The sequence below is a fragment of the Eleutherodactylus coqui genome, chromosome 5, assembly GCF_035609145.1.
Source record: "Eleutherodactylus coqui strain aEleCoq1 chromosome 5, aEleCoq1.hap1, whole genome shotgun sequence".
Taxonomy (NCBI): Eukaryota; Metazoa; Chordata; class Amphibia; order Anura; family Eleutherodactylidae; genus Eleutherodactylus; species Eleutherodactylus coqui.
Genome location: NC_089841.1, coordinates 4,612,390 through 4,625,374, shown reverse-complemented (window position 1 = coordinate 4,625,374; position 12,985 = coordinate 4,612,390).

The window sequence follows — 12,985 nt, the reverse complement described above, 5'->3', positions numbered from 1 at the left end:
CTTCCCATATATGGAGAATGCATGTTTAGCCGTTTTCTTAGAATTGAGTGGGTGATTCTTTGTACTGGAGTTAATTGAATACGTGATTTTCTGTACAAGCCAGAGGCGCCTCACTGTCTAAGGCGGAAATCCGGACTTCCCATATATGGTTATGAGCCCATCACCCCCTTGGGGATGGGACAAAGGGTATAAGATCTCATCTAATCTGTAATAAAGCACGTCGACGTCGGCAGAGCCATGTCCCGTGTGAGAAACTATACCAGACCTCTGTGTGGTGTCTCTTCTTGCGGCCGGCAGCGGGGCAAGTGGGGTGGGCCCGATTGGTGCTGTACTTAGAAATTTTACCCTGATAAATGGCGCCCGAACGTGCGGCGACAAAACCGGAGCTTACAACGCATTCCACCCGGATCCACGCCACTGAGAAGCCGTCCTGCTGCAAACCGAGCCTGATCAACTCATAAAACTCCAGGTAAGGCCAGCATATATTTATGTTGTGTTTTACTGCGAGTCTTGCAGCAGGAGGGACTATCTGTGGTTTGTGACCGGACGGGTTGGGTTAAGAGTTCTACACGGTAACTCGTGTGGGCTCCGGGTTTGCCGTCATGGACCACTGACCGTGATATGCGCACCAATGGCTCACCCAGAAATTAGTCTGTAGTTTATTTGTACTTTGAAGTCCGTAGCGTTTTAGCGATAGTGGAGATTGTTTGTTGTATCTGCAGAAATTTTTTTTTTCTCTTTATTTTCATTTAATCTCACAAGAGAAGGGACCCTCAGTTTAGTTTAGTTAGTTGTTAATGGTTTAGCAGAGAGGGATGCATTTTGTGAGATAAGGCTTCATAAGAGAAGGGACTCTCGGTCGGTTTGCCTTATATATGGGGCTAGCGATTTGATTTCAGAGAGATGCATTTTATGGGGCTGGTTCCATAAGGAGAAGGGACCCTCGGTTGTTCTGCCGGTATATAAGGGGCTGACAATTTGAAAATTAAGAGGGATGCATTCTATGGAGCGTGTTATTATTATTATTGTTGTTGTTGTAATATGCGTAAGATCTTATTAAAGAAGATAGAGCCCCTCAAGGGCTGCCGCCGTGTGGATGAATCTGTAAAATGTAAGAAAACTTATGAAAATGTGTGACACCGACCCGCACGGCAGATTACAAAATGGTGTCTGGGAGGGAGGTCTTTAGGACCAAGAGGTGCCTTGGAAGATCAAGGTTTGCTAGAGAGACAGTCAGAGTAAGTTAAGTATATACACATTATTTGTTTAAGAAAGTATCCGTAAGTGAAATGTTGAAAAGTACAGTAAGTGATCAAGAGGGCGTCAGGAGAGTGTCTATTGAAGGTTATATTGGCAGTTAGGTAGGGAGAGAAGTATGGGGAACAAGCAAGTCGATAAGGAAGTTACAATGCACGTGATTTGTTGGCAAAGAAAGAAAGAAAATGTGTATAATACAAGATAGATAATAGATAATATGTATAATCCATACTAGGTGGATATATATGTGTATATATGTATATACTGTATGTGCAAATAGTGCAAATAGTTAACTGAGCTTGCTTTTAGATGAGAAAGATTGTTGACATGTAGCTGCGAGCTTGTGTTCAGTCTGTTTAGTCTTCAAGGTCAAGAGATAACGAAGCGAGAGAAAGAATGCAATAACAACCTTGGTTAATATCGTTGCTTGCTTACAATGAATTGAAATGAATTTAATTAGTTATACTGTCTTAGTAGGCAGGGAAATATAGCAATTTCTAAAACATATATTCTTACTTATACAGGGGTTGAAAATGAATGTTGCAAGGTCCCAGCATATGTGTTAATTATGAGTTCAAAATGCAGGCAATAGTTTAAGCTAAAACTTATTCAGTCTGTGTTTCATATTCGCGGAGAGATAACAGTCAGGGTCACAGAAACTAAAACATTTTAGCGTTTAATACAGCATATAATAGCTTCAGTAGATAAGAAATATAGAATGTATCAGCAAACTTTTTTTTTCACATAATTTGTCAAAGATAGCGCTCATTCACAATCTCATCTCAATAGAATTATGTACTTTATAAAATTAATAGCACTCACCTCAATGTTTTTCAACTGATGTATGTATGTTTGTCAAACTTTTTTTTTGTCCGTGCATCTGCATGGACTGGTACACCTTCAAAGGGGGGCGACGGAGCAGACTTGAGAGCATGGATGGATGAGAGTTGGTGACCCGTGTTCGGGCTGTGGTGGAATGTGTGATGTGGATAATTGACTGGGGATAAAAGTCCTCCCCATGCATGGGACTTTGCTTGGTTGAGATGTGGATGCTTGGACTGTTACGCTGAAATGGAGCTGAGAAGACGGACGCACGGAGCCAATATCGAAGGGGTGGAGCTAGATGATGTAATAGTACGTAATGTTTCATCCCTCCTCTCGACAAGGGAGGGGTGAGGAGCTTGAGCAGCTAGTAAATGTTTTTTGTTTTGTTTTTTTTTCTCCTGTCTCAGATTTGATAAGACTGCAGGCAGGAACAGACTAATAATGAATTTACTTAAAGGGATATCACATTTCAAATATTAGTAGATGTTTTGTAGATTATTCTGCCCCGATGTAACTCATGTTTCTGTTATTGGTGCTAACATCTTACAGGCCTTATCTGCATCCATCAAATCTTTTTACAATGTTGTACTAACTTAAACCCGGCTACTATTGTTCCAATTGAGTACCCTGGTTTAAACGGGGGGAGGAGAAGGCATAGGTGATCTAGGTATTGCAAGTCAGCCATTTTTAAATTCAGCCATTTTTAAATTTTTTGCAAGCCATTTTTAAATTTTTAAATTTTTTGCAACAAGATTCTGATCTATTTGAAATAGAATACCAGCCTGATTGTCTAGCAGTGATGCAACAAGAAAATTTAAGTTTTAAAAAGTTACTGAAAGCCCTTGTTAATAATGCATATTTTGAGTTGTTTTTTATAGATGGTACCCAGGGTGATTGACGACTCCACACTGGATATACGGTGGTTACACAACAAGATGTCCTAAAAAGCAGAATGCCTCCGCATGTCGCAGTACAAGAAGCGGAACTAAAAGCCCTCGCTGAGGCGAGTAGAGTGGTAGAAGGTAAGACGGCAAACATTTACACTGACTCCCGGTATGCATTTGGCATAGCTCATGATTACGGCCCAACATGGAAGGCCAGACAGTTTTTTACCTCAGCAGGACAGCCAATTAAGAATGATGCAATGGTGCAGATTCTCATGGAGACCCTACTTCTACCTGACAAAGTGGAAAGCTCACACCAATTCCTACACCGGAGAAGCAAGAGGCAACGCCATCACAGACCACACAGCAAAAGCAGCGGCCCTCAAGCCGTGGAAGAAAGAAGAAAAGAAGAATTTGATAATAACTTTGGACTTTGACTACACTTGGACTTTGATTCGCACTTGGACTTTGATTTGAACTTGGACTTTGATAATAATTTTGGACTTTGATTTGAACTTGGACTTTGATAAAAACTAGAGATGAGCGAACGTGTTCGGCTCCGCCCCTTTTCACCCGAGCACCGAACTTTGCGAGCAATTCCGTGCTCGGGCGAAAAAAGTTCGGGGGTCGCCGTGGCAGCGCGGGGGGGTGCGGCGGGGAGTGGGGGGGAGAGGGAGAGAGAGAGGGCTCCCCCCTGTTCCCCGCTGCTGCCGCCCGCGCCGCCGCACCTCCCCCCGCCGCCCGGCGCCGGCCGAATACTTACGCGCGGACACTGAAGTCCTCGGATAAGCCGGTGTCTGGGTGCGTAAGTGTTCGTTAAGAACACGTTCGCTCATCTCTAATAAAAACATTGGACTTTGATATGCTAAAGACTTTACAGTTACAAGCCAGCAAGGAAGAAAAAGACAAATGGACTAAAAAGGGACGGCGTATGGTGAACAGTCAACAGCACTTGCCCACCATAGTCCCTGTGCCCCATGATGGCCCAGCTGATGCACGAAAAGACGCACCTCTCAAAGCAGCAATGATGTCGATGCTTGAACGAGGACGGGTGGCTCCTTGGTTTTCTGTAGCTGCTGCATCATTTGTCCAATTTTGCATGATCTTTGCCGTAAGCAACAGGGCAGAAGTAAATTTGCCACATAACACTTGCCGGGGCCACTCTACCCATTTCAGGGATTGCAAATTGGCTACACTCAGCTCCCACTTGTTGGGAAGCATGAATATGTGCTTGTTGTTGTTGATGTCTTTTCAGGTTGGAGACCTACCCTGTTACCAAAGTAAATAAGCAGGTAACCGCACAGAAGCTCATGAATAAGGTAATCTGCAGATATGGAGCACCGGAAGTGATTGAGTCAAACTAAGGTACACACTTCACAGGTGAAATAATGCAACACATCATGTCTGCTTTGGGTATATTCCAGGCTTTTCACACACCCTACCATCCGCGGAGTAGTGGGAAAGTAGATCCAAAAGGCAATGAAGAAAATGGGTAAATCTTGAATTGAGTGTCTCCCATTAGTTTTTCTTTTTCTTAGGAAGGTACATGCCACAGTATCAGAGTTTAGGGAATGATTCTCTTGTTAATGTTGTCATAGGTCTCTCCAAGGAATTGTCAATAATGCGTTCTGCAGTCTCTGTTTTCTCCCAGGTCCTACAGATGAGTGTCACAATCTGAAACCAGGTGACAGGGTCTCTGTGAAAAAGTTTGAGCGAGAAACCCAGTTTAAAGGTCCTTACCAGATGTTGCTCACCACCCCAGCTGCAGTCAAGCTTGAAGGAAAGCCCACTTGGATCCACACTTCGCACTGCAAAACGGCCCTGCATATCCTTTACATGCTATAATGTGGTACAATTCCTCTAAAACACACCTTTGACTACTGTACACTAGCCCCCTGTTTCAGAACAAATTAATACAATCAATAAGACTACACTGAGGGTAAGAATCCAACACCGCATCGTGCTAAGAGAGACGTTGACGCTCCAGGTGGTAGCTTTAATCCACATGCATACATAGATGCAATAGGAGTGCCAAGGGGGGTGCGAGATTAATTTAATTCTAGAGATCAGGTTAAAGCAGGTTTTGAGTCCTTATTTGTTATTGTCACTGTTAATAATAATGTAGATTGGATGAATTATATCTATTACAATCAGCAGAGGTTTGTAAACTACACCAGAGATGCTTTGCAAGGGTTAGCTGACTAGTTAGGGCCCACTGCATCCATGGCGTTCCAAAATAGAGTGGCCCTGGATATGATTTTAGCAGAAAGAGGTGGGGTATGTAATTTCCTGTACGTGTATTTTCCCTTTGATCAAAAAGAGTATGAGTAAGGGGCTGGACAATGTGACCAAAATTTCCCTTGTTTGAAAAAGATGAAGAGCCAGTTCCGATAATGCCAACCACGTATGTTACCAGAAGAATGGAGAAATGTACTAGTACTGCGCCGCCCCGGTCTCATAAGATGGACTGTCAGTGGACTTCCCATTTGCCTAGGGATAGTGCAGAAGACCTTAGGTTCCGGCGAGGGCACACCCTGCGGGGTGTTAACTTGTACAGATAGAGGGTATGGATGCCCGGAAATAAGCCCAGGGAATCCATGGCCTCCTTCTGAGGTGAGGTAGGGATCCCCCTCCTAGGAGTAGGGACTTACGGGCAAGTGGAGAAACCCTGACGCAAGGGAGAGGCGACCGAGGAAGAGTGCGAGGCCTGGTACTTGATCTCCATATTAAGTTTTTTAGGGGGGTTTGAGAAGGATATATATATATATATATATATCCTTGTAGGTAGAAAAGAAAACACTGGAATATATAAATTTACATAGATATAGTTATATGCCTTTCTTTTTATGTATACTAACTTTATTCTCATTTGTTTTAACTCTATGAAAAAACTTAATACGTCGCCTTATACCAGATATGCCAAAGGCCTTGCCAGGCGAAGACAAAATGTATTTTAAACACAGCAAAGAAGAATCGGACGAAGGACGCGTGTACTTGGTCGTTTTCCCAGAAGTGCCTTATCAAGATGGAGATGTTCAACTATGCATCTGAATTTTCACTGTCTCAGGCCGGAAATCCGGACTTCCCATATATGGTTATGAGCCCATCACCCATTCGTGGTGATGGGACAAAGGGTATAAGATCTCATGTAATCTGTAATAAAAAAGCGCAGTCATGACCCCGTGTGAGGAACGATACCAGACCTCCGTGTGGTGTTTCTTTCTTTACGGCCGGCAGCGGGGCAAGTGGGGTGGGCCTGATTGGTGCTGTACTTAGAATTTTACCCTGACAGTACTATGATTGATAGTGAAAATAAAACTCATGGCATAGAGAACTGTGGAGAAACACTGGATGGCCTAGTATGCGGACGGAGTACAGCCCCATATGAGCCATGTTTCCTGCAGCCTTCAGTCAGCATATGTGATTGGACGGTGCTGCCTGCTTCTTTCCATATGCTGATAGAAGTTGGCCGCCCAATATATATATGCTTTGTTAACAACCAAACTAACACCACCAGTATGTATAATCTCACCACTCCATTCTCCGGATGTCTACAAAACATATTGGTGATACATTGGTTTACAGAAACTTACACCTTTTTGCCAGATGCTGAAGCTGCATTAAAGTACTACTGGCACCCAGATACTATCCCTATGTCAAATATGACTGTATCCTTGGGTACAATTGTAAGACTAATGAAAGATACTGAACACCTTCAAAAGCATTTGGATGTTACTAACCTCTCCCTTATGGAATTAGAAAAACAAACTGTATGGGTAGGAGATAAGTTGGTCAGCATAGGTACTAAGATCCAGGTAGACACAGAGTATCACTAGTATGAGATTTATACTGGACGGTCACCTACTGCAGGAAAGATGATGGATTTTATGTTTCACCCATTACTAATACTGTTTCTTTTGTTCATTCTTTTGAGCGTTTTCAATTTCTGGACATTCTGTGGAATATGGAGGCAAACAAATTATCTGGAACCGCTCCCTCTACGATATCATTGAAAGAGTTATACGTAAAAGAGCAACAACAGTGGGGATCCGGCAAAGAAGACAATAACGAAAGATCGGCAGGGGTGGCTTAGAACCCTTGATAGTACCACTACAAAGGCTCTTTTCAAGATGGACTGTTTCAAATGGGGGATTGTGAAGGCTATGAGCCTAAAACATATAGATTTCCTCCTGTCTCCTATGAACATCTTTGATATACGCTTGTACATTCATGTGTTGTTTGCACGGCAAGATTGCATTGTTACAGGAATTAGAAATAGAGAATAGTACTTAGCAAAAGTATATCTTACATTCTTCCTTATCTTCTCTTACACTGTTCAAACGTCAGTGTGCAACAGTGCCCAGTAAAGACAAGGCCTTAATGTTTAACTGCTATCTATGTAAAAGCACATGACTGGCTGAAATGTACACATTATGACAATAGACCACTCTCCTTTAAAAATACTATATAAAGTAAGATGCTTTGTAATAAAGGTAGATTGCTTTTAGACAAGGTCATGATGTCTGCATCCATTGCTTTCTCACGGCGGCCGCCATAACCACCTCTGATTTGGAGCCTCACAGCATATTGATGGAACAATTGAATTCACATAGCAAGAGTAAAGGCATTCATGTGTGTATTTTGCTGTTTGCCGTAACTCTGGTGAAGTTAATACTAGTTGGAAAACTGCAAAGTGTGAACTTACTTAATCTTCCAAGTATTGAGTAAATTGTGTACCTTTGGTTTACTTTATCATATCTGGTTTGGAATCTTTACTTCATCGCTATCAAAACGCTTCAGAGAAAAGCTACTGGCGTCACGAGACATTAAAATTTCAGCATTTATTACTACTGTGATTACTTTTGCCACTGATCCGCAACGCTATAATGGCAGAAATAGTGCTGCATGCAGAGCTTTATCCTCTGGTAGAATGCCAGGCTGCCGAGAGGAAACCAAATGGACCCCATAATAGTCAATTGTGTCCGTCCGGCGTTGTTCGCTTTGTCATAAGACAGAGCCATTTGGCCGTGGAGATTCCCCGAACAGAGAAGGAAACCGGAACCCTGATACAGATGTGACAGCGCCTCATAGAGTGTAGAATACTAAGGCAATACAATCTGTAGTCATTGGCAACACAGACTCCGGACTCCCGGCAGCACTGGATCAGCTGCCGGACTCTGCAGAGGCCAGTACACAGTGACCTCTTTGTAGTCTCACAGAACCCTAGAAGAGCAGAGCTGGAAGGCCTGCAGCTCTGGGGTGGCAGCTGGGCACTTCCTCTAACACTGGGGTGACCCTGGACACTTGACTAACGTGAAGAGCTGGGAGGGCTAAGTGTTGGCTTGTCATGGCGGCACCTACCAGGCTCTGGTCCTGGAGGGATGACACGCAGCCAAGGCCAGAGCAGGACCGCAGGATACCTTCAATACCCCTAGGATAGGAAATGCCAATAAGCAGGATGATGGGGGTAGTAGTTGTCACGGCTGACGCCACCATTCCCACTCACCGGCATGCTACCCGGCGGAGAATAAACACGGACACTGGTGTATAGCACCTTGGGTCCCCAAGAACGGTTAGGGCCCAGTATAACTTTACTTGAAGTAACTTTTGCAAAACAATTCTTCACAGTGAAGGTAGAACAGAGGTCAGAGGTCAGGGAGGGACACAGGATGACACCGGCGCTGCAGTCTGCATTATCTGTCAGGTACCGCTCCTGGACTGGGAGCACTTCGGAGCAGGAAGGGGGTAGGGGTCACTCCACAGACACTCTGACAGCAATTATTTACTTCAAGGATTAGCACCCTGCACTGGAGACATGTGGGTGTGACTGAGTAGAGTACTTCTATACGGTGATCCTGGCTTGGGACATTATATGGAGCGGGGGCCACCCACGATCCCCACCCCCACCCCCACAAGTATTTGTTCAAACATGCCAACAAATGTACTTACGAACAGCTTCCTGGCAGGGAACGTGTTCACAAGTAGGGGGCTATGTGTATATTGGGTACTGATGTAATCATGGCGGCCTGCAGAATTAATGTCATATTTATACCGCACGGTGAGAGCAGGTAAAGATAAAGAACGCCCCAGAGCTGCAGATTTTGTTAGTGTTGTCTCTAAAAAAAAAAAATGGACTGAGGTAACGGCATGGACGATAATGGGCTGTGAATCATGGCGTGATATCGCGCTCCCCGCCACGTGGGTGAGAGGCATTTCCATGTGAGAACAGCCTGACATCACTGCAGGGCTGAAGGGGATCTCTGGCGTCGCTGTCATGGCTGCGGTAGAGGATTGCAGAGTCCTCCCATTCTTTTCACTGGGGCCGGCGCTGCTACTACCACCGGTGCTATTGAAACAATGGGCGATCTCGCAGCTAGATGGGACCTGCTGTGACTTGTGTCCCACAGCCAATCACATCGCAGTGCCATGCAGGAGAACATCGCTTATGTGTATGACTGCGCGCAAATGAATGGGGTTCATATTTGTGCGTCTCACATCCCACATGATTTTCTGGACTATGTGAACCCAGCCTAAAAAAGTTATGAAAAAAGTTATGTTCCCAAAAATTGGATAAGTGAAGACGAGAGCTCATCCCGAAAACAGTATCGCAGAAAGGAAGATATGAAATCAAACAATCACCGAGAACGGCCGAATACTTACTGACACGGGAGGGCAGATGCCTGCATGTTGAGGGGATGCAGCTGGCTAAACTACCAAATGAGGGAGCAGATTACACCTGTGCAGGACATCGATGAGACAGCCGCTCACACTGCCTCCTATATAGAGGGGGGCGCTGCCCGGTGTATACTCCTGCCAGACATTTGTATCCACTCTGTGTGGGAGTATACACCGAGCAGCACCCCCTCTATGTAGGAGGCAGTGTGAGTGGCCGTCTCATCGGTGTCCCTCACAGGTGTAATCTGCTACCTTATTTAGTAGTCTGCTGCCTGCATGCTGAGCGGATGCAGCTATCTGCCCTCCTGTGTCAGTAAGTGTCCGTCCGTTCTCGGTGATTGGTCTCATCCCGCAAACACAAGCCTCCGTAGCGCTCCGGCGATGGAGACATAAAACCGTTCTGGCTCTTGGAATGCGACGACACAAAAACAAATCTGTAAAAAAAAAAAGACATTTTTTAAGTGTTTTTTTTGCATACAAAAATAGCAAAACCTAAAACAACGATATCAACTTGTGGCCATAATCGTGCCGACCGGAGGAGAGCGTAATCACAGGATTTATTTTGCGCACTAAACGCTGTAGAAATGATATCCAGAGAACAAATGACAGATCCCCCCCCCCCCCCAATCCCCCTAAAAAAAAAAAAAAGTTATAGACACATTATAGGGACCCAAAAATGATGCCATTAGAAAACGACCCGTCCCGCTGGTAACAAGCCTCCATGGAGAAGCAACAAGTCCTGGCTCCTGGGATGCAACGACAAAGAGGCTGAAAAGAGACAGGCCTGGTCACTAGGGGGTTAATAGCCCTTTCCGTCACTTACCTCCCACCGCTGCTTGCTGCACTCCGCTCTGCTGTTTACAAGGGGATTGTTTATCCACATGACTACTGCAGCCAATAGAAGTCACTGATGACGTCCCGTAGACCTGCGGGGGCTTCTGCATCAGACGGGGTTCACAGGACGGCACCGGTCTTTTTGCCCAGTGACGTTACCTGTCAGATGCTTCAGCGGAGACGGCCAAAGCAGCGGGGAGAAGATTTATATTATACAGTTCTGGCCGAGGGATCCCCAAACTATATGAAATAAATACCTTGGGCGACGCCTTTAACTTTATTATGTTGCATCATCTGCAGTGCAGCTACTTCCAGTGATAGTGATTACAGTGCAGCTACCTCCATGATAGTGATTACAGTGCACCTACCTCCAGTGATAGTGATTACAGTGCAGCTACCTCCATGATAGTGATTACAGTGCAGCTACCTCCATGATAGTGATTATACTGCAGTTACCTCCAGTGATAGTGATTATACTGCAGTTACCTCCAGTGATAGTGATTACAGTGCAGCTACCTCCATGATAGTGATTACAGTGCAGCTACCTCCATGATAGTGATTACAGTGCAGTTACCTCCAGTGATAGTGATTACAGTGCAGTTACCTCCAGTGATAGTGATTACAGTGCAGTTACATCCAGTGATAGTGATTACAGTGCAGTTACATCCAGTGATAGTGATTATACTGCAGTTACCTCCAGTGATAGTGATTACAGTGCAGTTACCTCCAGTGATCCCTGGTAAGATATCTTCTAATCGTCATTCACTTTCCCTTTTCTTATCCATCTGGACCCAGACCGCCATGAGGACTCCTTCCTGCCACATAGTGTCCCTACACACTATTCCCATCCTACTCCCTAATGCTTCTGTCAGCACCCTATACACTGTAATAATGCTGATGATGTTTTCTGTGTCCCTTATATTAGTGGGGTGTTCATGTCTTTTGTGGCCCCCACAATGCTCATGGTAAACCAGATTGGGGGACATTTGTAGATGAGAGACTGGAAGAAGGGGAACGAGGTGGGAAGAAGACTTAGTAGGGAGAAGCGCCCAGTGAGACTACGCTGCTGGCCAGCATTCTGCATTCCATGACTGGTTGCCTGCATCCATAAACGGTCACAAATAACTGATGAGAACTTCAATCTGGGATGGGGAATGTGTTCTAGATTTTAAATGGAACCTGTCACCACAAAACACTGCATGTTAGAATAGAACATCCCGGGGCGCACAGTGCACCCCTGTCCTGGGTTCGTGCTGCACATGGCTCGTCAGCATGGAACTGGTGGCTGGTTCACTTAAAGGGAAAGGAGGATGAACATTCTATCCGGCCTCTGCTCCGAGCCATCGGATACATTGTGGTGGACAAGGACAGATGGCCAACTGCACAGCCACACTGAGGGGTCGGAGGAGGATGTCAGGAATCGTTCTGACCAACAGGCTGCACAGTCAGCTGAATACACCGCTGGAGCTCCAACTAACGTGTCCGAACGCACAACTCGCCGTTCCTCCGCACGGATGGTATAACAGCGGTTGACCAGTTCCAGTATCGCTGCTCCCTAAATCTCGGTCGATACTTGGAAATGGTTCACAAACAGATAGACAATCTTCAAACAGCGGAGACGTTTCAGAGGTTCAGCACTCGGCAGCGATGTGTGTAGAGTCCGGACAACCCAGAATGGTTTGTAGCTCGACCCCCTCCCCCCCTCCTCCCCTCCTTCTTTCGAGAAGATCCACTCATTCAATTAATGATTTGCATTGTTGGAAAAATTGAGCACAAGGCCCCTTTAACCCCTTCCTTCCTGCTGCGGCTCTTTTTCGTTTTTTCTTTTTTTTTTTATGTTTTGATACGACAACTAGGAAGGGGGGGGTTTAACTTTTAAGATTTTTTTTATTTATTATCACTTTCAGTCCCAACAAGGACCTTGCACTTGCGATTGTCTGATCACTTCTACACTATAATGAAATACCAGAGTATTGCATTATACTGCATTTCTACCAGCATTCTACTAAGACGTGCCATAGGTCACAGGCATGTCTTAATAGGCAGCCAATCATGGCAGCTCTGGGGGCAATGATACCTAGATGGTACCCTACGATCTCATCCCAGTGCTTCTGTGCGGGGCTGTTCACAACATCATAGCCCCAATCGGGACGGCGTCCGTCGAGGAGGGGATTAACTTCTTATCAACTTCACTGCGGCTGATAGAAAGTATGGCTGTGATCCCAAAGCATCTGGCTTTTGTACTATTCGTGTGTACTGTCCCAAAGCACTGAGGCTCCGCATCGACCTCAAGCGTCCGCACACTAAAATACTTAAGTCTGCATGAAGCATTGTTTCTCCAAACACATGATTTTTTTGTAAGATGTTTTTGGACAGTTTGGAATTACAAACATTTTGAGAACAATTTCCAAATAATTTTGAAACATCCACAAAAAAAGGAAAGCGGTTTCCAAGTACGAACGAGGCTTAAGAGAAATAGGTGAGACTCCAGCGAGAAAAGGGGCGCAAAA